Below are 6,199 nucleotides of genomic sequence, written 5' to 3' on the forward strand. Positions count from 1 at the left end.
TGCCCTCTGGAAGACCCCCCCATCCCGCCGCTGTCTGCCTCTGACGCAGGCGGCTTCGCTTCCAGACGGGTCGTGCTCACCCCGAGCCCCAGCCTAAAGAAAGCCCCTTTGTTCGGCTCGGCAAGCGGGGCCCATGCGCCGGCTGACCCCACTGACCTCCACCACCCAAAAACACAGTCCCTGCTGTCCCACGGGTCAGGGCAGGCATGAGGACAGCGACAGGGACAGCCCAAACACCCCTCCTCGGGTCAGGGACAGTGCCCAGGGACACGGGCATGGGTCACAGAGGGTGCAAGGGTATGGAGCTGCTCTGTCCTGCAGGGAGAGATGGAGGGATGGAGGGATGGAGGGATGGAGGGATGGAGGGATGGAGGGATGGAGGGATGGAAGGATGCTCTACAGCCAAACCTCTGATCTCTTTTTGAGATGGGCAGAAATCACTGGGAAATAGTGGAGCCGCCAAGCTCACCAGAGTGGGATGGGGAGCGGGGCTGGAACTGAACAAGCTGCTGCTAATGAGAAGCAGGTGGAGGGCCCAGCATTGCCCCCCCAGTCTTCTCTCAGCCCTCGGGGTCAGCCTGTATTTTCTGTATTTTCTTAAGTCCTGATTGCTGAGAATTTGGAGGCTTGTGTGCCAGTGTGTCCTGGTGCGCTCCAAAACAAAGGGAAACTGACAGGAACATGGGTGTAGGTTTGGGAATGGCTGGAGACTGTTTCTAGCACTTTGCATCCCGGCTGAGCAGGGGACAGGACCCAAGGGATAATGCCTGCCCTGATCCTGCTCCAGCAGGAGCATCCCACTTGGGAATGGCAGCAGCCCATCCAACAGCTCTCAACTCATCCCTGATTTGCATGCAGGAGAAGAGGAACCCTGAGCTTCTGAGCCAGAGAGGAAACGAGAGCAGAAAAATGTGATAAACAGCTGTAAAGCCCAGCCCTGGCTCTGTGCTGCTCCCGCCGTCGCGGGTCGGCCCCTCAGACTGTTTATGGAAAGCCCAGTTTGCCGAGAAATCCATCTCCCGTTTCCTGTTGATCGCTGGGAGCCAAGGTCCCCCAGCCAAGGGCTGCCGCCGCCCGCGCACGTCTCTGTGAGACAGAGGAAGGGGCTGAGCGCAGGGCAGCTCATGAGCTCCGGGGAGCAGGGTGAGGGTCCCGCGGGGCTGGAGCATCCCCTGGGAGCTCAGCAAAGCTCTCTGCTGGGACAAAGCAACCCCAGCCCTTCTGGGACCCTTGGGCATGGACGACTTGGGAATTCTTCCTCAGGCTACTCAGGATCGAGGGGGTGTGGGTGGGATGCTCACATCCACCCGCGGAGATCCAGGGCTGGAAATGTCCACCCGTTTCCAGCAAAGACCCCTTCAGCCCTCAGTGTCCCCCAAACACACAAACCCCCGGTCTGGGGACCAGTGCTGGGTCCCCACCTTCACTCCCTTCCTGCTCCTGTGACCCCGCTGGGGGTGTGGAGGGAGCTGCTGCTCCGTGTCCGCTCGCCCAAGGCCAGCGCCATTGTTGGTGAAGCCGTGCCGGGTGGGAGCGGAGCCAGGCTGGGACGGAGCCGGAGCTGCAGATCCTGCCGCTCTTCACTGACTCATCAGCCCGCAGGAGCTGAGCAAGGCAGAGCCGGGTGCTGACCTGAAATGCAGCCGATTCTTTTCTCTGAATCAGGGCAGGGAGGAAGGGAAAAAGGCTGGGGGAAGGGGAGAGCAAATGAGTGGGTTTTGGCTGCTCAAATCTCCCCGTTTTCCAACTGCTCCAGAGAGAGATGGGGCCGAGGCAGTGCCAGAAGGATGGAGGGAGGCTGCAGAGAGTCATGATGGGGACCGACACAAGGAGATGACAGTGTGCAAAAAAGGAAGGGGCTGGGAGATGCCAGGCGTATGTGTGTCCGTGTGTTCACTGGGCTCATCCCAACTAATCCTTGGAGGAAGAGGAAGGAGGGAAAAAAAACAGAAAGAGCTTTCCACCCCCTCTGCCAAGTCCCCTCCCTGAGCTGCAGTTCCCGCTGGGCGGGAATGGGGATGCTCGCCCGGCATGTGCCTGGTCCAGCTCCGAGCACGCAGCCAAATCTGAGACAGCCCCCAGGGACAGTCCCATCCCAGAAGGGCTGGGGGCCAAGGGCAGATCTGGATCCTGCTGGCTGGGAGGATGGCTGAACATCAAAAGTCATCTCTGAGTGATCAAATGAGTAAAACAAGCCCGTCCCATGGGCAGCTGAACCTCCCCTCCCCACGCAGTCACCTCCTCAAACACCAGCAGCAATCGCTGTTGCAGGAAATCCTCCCTCAAGCCCTTTCATGGGGCTTCACAGACCCCCCAGCAACCCCAGCACCAGAGCCAGGGAGAACACCCACCCCAGATCCACCCCAGACCCACCCCATCCCTACCCCTGGGCTGCTCCCCATGAGCGGGGGGGTCCGTCAGCCCAGCTGGGGAGCTGGGGGACCGTCACCCATGTGGTCACCAGCTGCTTGGAAACATTTCCCTGGCTCCGGGTTATATGAACAGATTTTTATAATTATTAACCTTGGTAATTTACCGTAAAATATTTATTCTGGCTCATTCCAAGGCGTTTGATTCGTGTTGGGTCCGTACGGCTTGAGGGGGGGTGGGGTGTGTGTGCATGGGGAGCCACGCGGCCGTGCAGGGCTGGATGCTCGCTCCCATCCTGTATAAATATCCATATGGATGTGTGTGGCCCAGGGAAGAGACTCTGGTGGCGGCCAGGACTGGGGGTCCAGCTCGCCGTGCGGCTCCTCACCCCCTCCTACTGCAATCCCAGGAAGCCCAGCCCCGCGGGACATGCGGCAGGGGAGGGTGGAGGTGACGTCCTGCATGGAGGGGATGTGGGGAGAAAGCACCCTGGCCAGCCGCGGTGAGGGCAGGTGGATGGAGGTGGCAGGGAGGGACGAGGAGGAGGAGAGGAGGGTCCCGGGGTGGCGGTGGCGATCCCAGCACGCCTGGGTGGTCGGCAGGGCTGGGCTGCTCGCGCCTGGCTGCGGAGGATGGGCTGGGAAGATGGGAGCTGAGATGGGCTCTGTGCCCCGCTGAACCCCCAGTTCGAGGGGAGAGGACACCCCGGGGCACCTTTCCCTGCCTGCCCCGGCGCTGGGATCCGCGTCACGGCTCTCCGAGCCCCGGGGGCTCCGGCAGCGGCGACCCCCACGATGCGCGGGGAGGCTCCAGAGATGAAACTCAACCCAGATGTGCAACAGCGGGAACCCTTTAACATTTCCCTGCTCTGTGCCTGGAGCTGGAAAGCCCCTCCAACAGCCCTGGCTCCCGAGTTTCTCCTCTCTGACTCCCCAAGTGTGCTCTGAAAAGGAGCTGCAGATGTCCCAAGGAAGAACAAGGGCAGGGACCCACGGGGGATGCTCCAGCAGCTCCGGGCAGTGCCGGGATCATTGGGAAAGGCAGCAACCTGAAAGCACCAGCAAACAAACAGCACCGAGTCCCCACAGGGCTTAAAATGACAAGGAGAAATATTAAAACGATTGAAAACTACAGATTGTGTGGGCTGAGTTCCACCCCCACAGCAGTACCAGCCCCTTGGCAGTGGGAATGCGCTGGTACCAGCATGGGATTTGTATCTCCATGAGCTCAGACAAGTTTCATCTGCATTGACATGGCCAGAAGCTGGATTTGCTCAGGGAAAAGTTGCCAGGACATCCAGAATCACACACATCTTGTCACCCTTTGCCCCTCTCAGAGTCTGGAGCCTTGTTTAGTGTCTGCCTTCACTTTTCTTTAGGGATTCGCATCAGCCTTTCCTCATCTTTAGCCTCCTGATGTGACAGGACACCCCAGCCTGCCTCCCAGCCTGCCTCCCAGCTGGCCCCTGCATTATTAAACCAGATCCTCCTTATCAGCCTTTATCTTTTTCCACTCATGCAAAACCTGCCTGGTTCTAGCTTTGGCAGCCATCGGTACTTCCAGCAGGAGCCAGAGCACATTGGGACACCCCTTTGGTGCTGCCCCTCCGTTCATCCCCTGCTACCCCTCTGGGGGACACAGCCCACTGCTTCCCTTCCCTTCCCTGCCTGCAGAGCCCCGGGAAGCAGCTCTGCTCCCCCCGGGCTCGGAGCTGCTCCGACACCTGGTTTCAATAAGAACCGGCGCGGGAAGGGACAAAGGCGCCTTGCAGGAGGGCAGCGGGATGCAGGATGAGGGGCTGGCAGGTGGGGAAGGAGGGGGCCTGCAGGGCTGGGATGAGGGGCATGCTGAGGGGGGCACCGGCCCAAGAGCTCTGCGGGGCTGGAGGGGCCCAGCTCCACATCTCTGAAAAAACAGCACTCACAGAATGGGGTTAACTGCAGGCACTGGAAGGTTGGGATTAATGGAAATTGGTTATAAGAATTTTCCCAGATGGAAGAAACATCTTTTCGTCATCTGTCCTTTGACATTTCAAGTCTATTTTGCATCCCCAGCATTTTCTGATTTGGGCTGTGACATTTAAATGGGGAATTTGTGTTTACAGTCTTAGGCGTTGTAAATATCTTATATAGAAATGTCTTTGCATGTATAGGAGACATCCTATACATTTGTATCTTTGAAACAAGAGATATAAATCTTTATAGGAAAATGTAGAGCTACAGAAACATTTGTATCAGCTTTGTAGTCACAGGGTTGATGAACATGTAACAGAAATACATTGACATTTTCAGACACTGGGATTTAGTATTATCTTATCACAAAGTGTAAATATGTCACTTCAAAATCATGAGAGGCATTAAAAGAAATATTTTTCATGGCATTTATTCAAGGACTTGCTGACTTGCACTGTCCCCCCCTCCAGTCACAGGTCCCATGACAAGGATGCAGCAGTGTCAGGGCTGCAGAACCAAGGTCACATCCCAGCAGCTGTGGGGGGCATGCAAAGGGACACAGCTCTCCAGCGGGGCCTGGCATGGCCACCGTCCCCTCCCAGCACACAGCACTGTGTGACACCAGCTGGGGCCTCTGGAGGCTTTTGACTGCCCCAAATCTGACCTTCCATGAGGTCCCCTCATCCCAGCAGGAGCACAACCACAGCCAGAGCTTCACCAGCAGCACCTCTGTTCCCTCCCTGTCCATGCTTGGAGCTTGGAGCTTGGAGCCAAGGGCTGTGGAAGAAGGCGAAGCAATTGCTGTGTTCACAGTCCTGGTACACTATGAAATAATTGCAATATCTACTTTTACCCTCACCTGGGCTGGGGACACCTTTCTCAGGGGAGGAGGGGGCTCCTCCATGGCCAGGGATCTCTGTTATTTATAGGGTGCAAACACAGCCTGCTTCTCCCTGTGAGAGAGCAGTTTCCATGGTGTATCCTGACTCCTCCATGGATTTCAGAGCCAAGGTCTCAGACAAGTCAGTGCTTGGCCCTCCTGTGTGCCTCTTTGGGGGAGCAGAGATGGGAGGTGGTTACAGAGATGGGGGCTGTGACAGTGAGATTCCTTCAACCTAAATCCATGGCATACACATCCTTTGATTGAAATAATTGTCATTCCTACTAAGTCTCATTGTAAAGCTTGATTTAAATGTCGAGGCTCAGCAGGCTGTGAAGGCTGGGGACAGCACAGAGTGCTTGGAGGAGGAACCCATCCCACCCATAACTGCTGAGCACCCCCACCTCCATCTGCTTTGGGGAGCCAACACGGGAGATGGCTTCCAAGTCATCCAAGAGTTTTCTCTCTTGTCCCCCCACCCACTCTGCTCACCAGATGATGAAAGGCACAATATCCATCTGCAGGGGTTTGCATCCCAACAATCACATGGAGCCAGGGCACTGCTGGCAGCAGGGCAGGAGGAGCTGGCTGGGGTGTACGTGCACCCCCAACTGCTGGCACTGCCACCTCATTCCCTGGCAAAACCCTCTCCAATCCCTCCTTCCCAGGGCTGGGGGTCTTAAATCAAGTGAGGCACCTAAGGGTAGGATCCAGGCCTGGTCTGTACAGCTGTGCTGGGGACAAGGGAAGGGTTAGGGGACCACAGGTCCCTCCATTCAGTGCCTGCATTCAGTGGCACATCCCCATGAGTTACTCTGCTGCCTGTGGCCAGCAGCCTCCAGCCCTGTGCCCAACAAGGTGAGACCTGCACCCAACCAGGTGAGCCCTGCACCCTGCTGCCAGCATCTCTCCTTCCCTGCATCCCTCCTGCCCACATCTCTCCCTGCCTGCATCCTCCTGGCAGCTGGGTGGGCACAACCAGCATTGCTGGACCCCA

This window comes from Poecile atricapillus, chromosome 13 (genome assembly GCF_030490865.1).
Source record: "Poecile atricapillus isolate bPoeAtr1 chromosome 13, bPoeAtr1.hap1, whole genome shotgun sequence".
NCBI lineage: Eukaryota > Metazoa > Chordata > Aves > Passeriformes > Paridae > Poecile > Poecile atricapillus.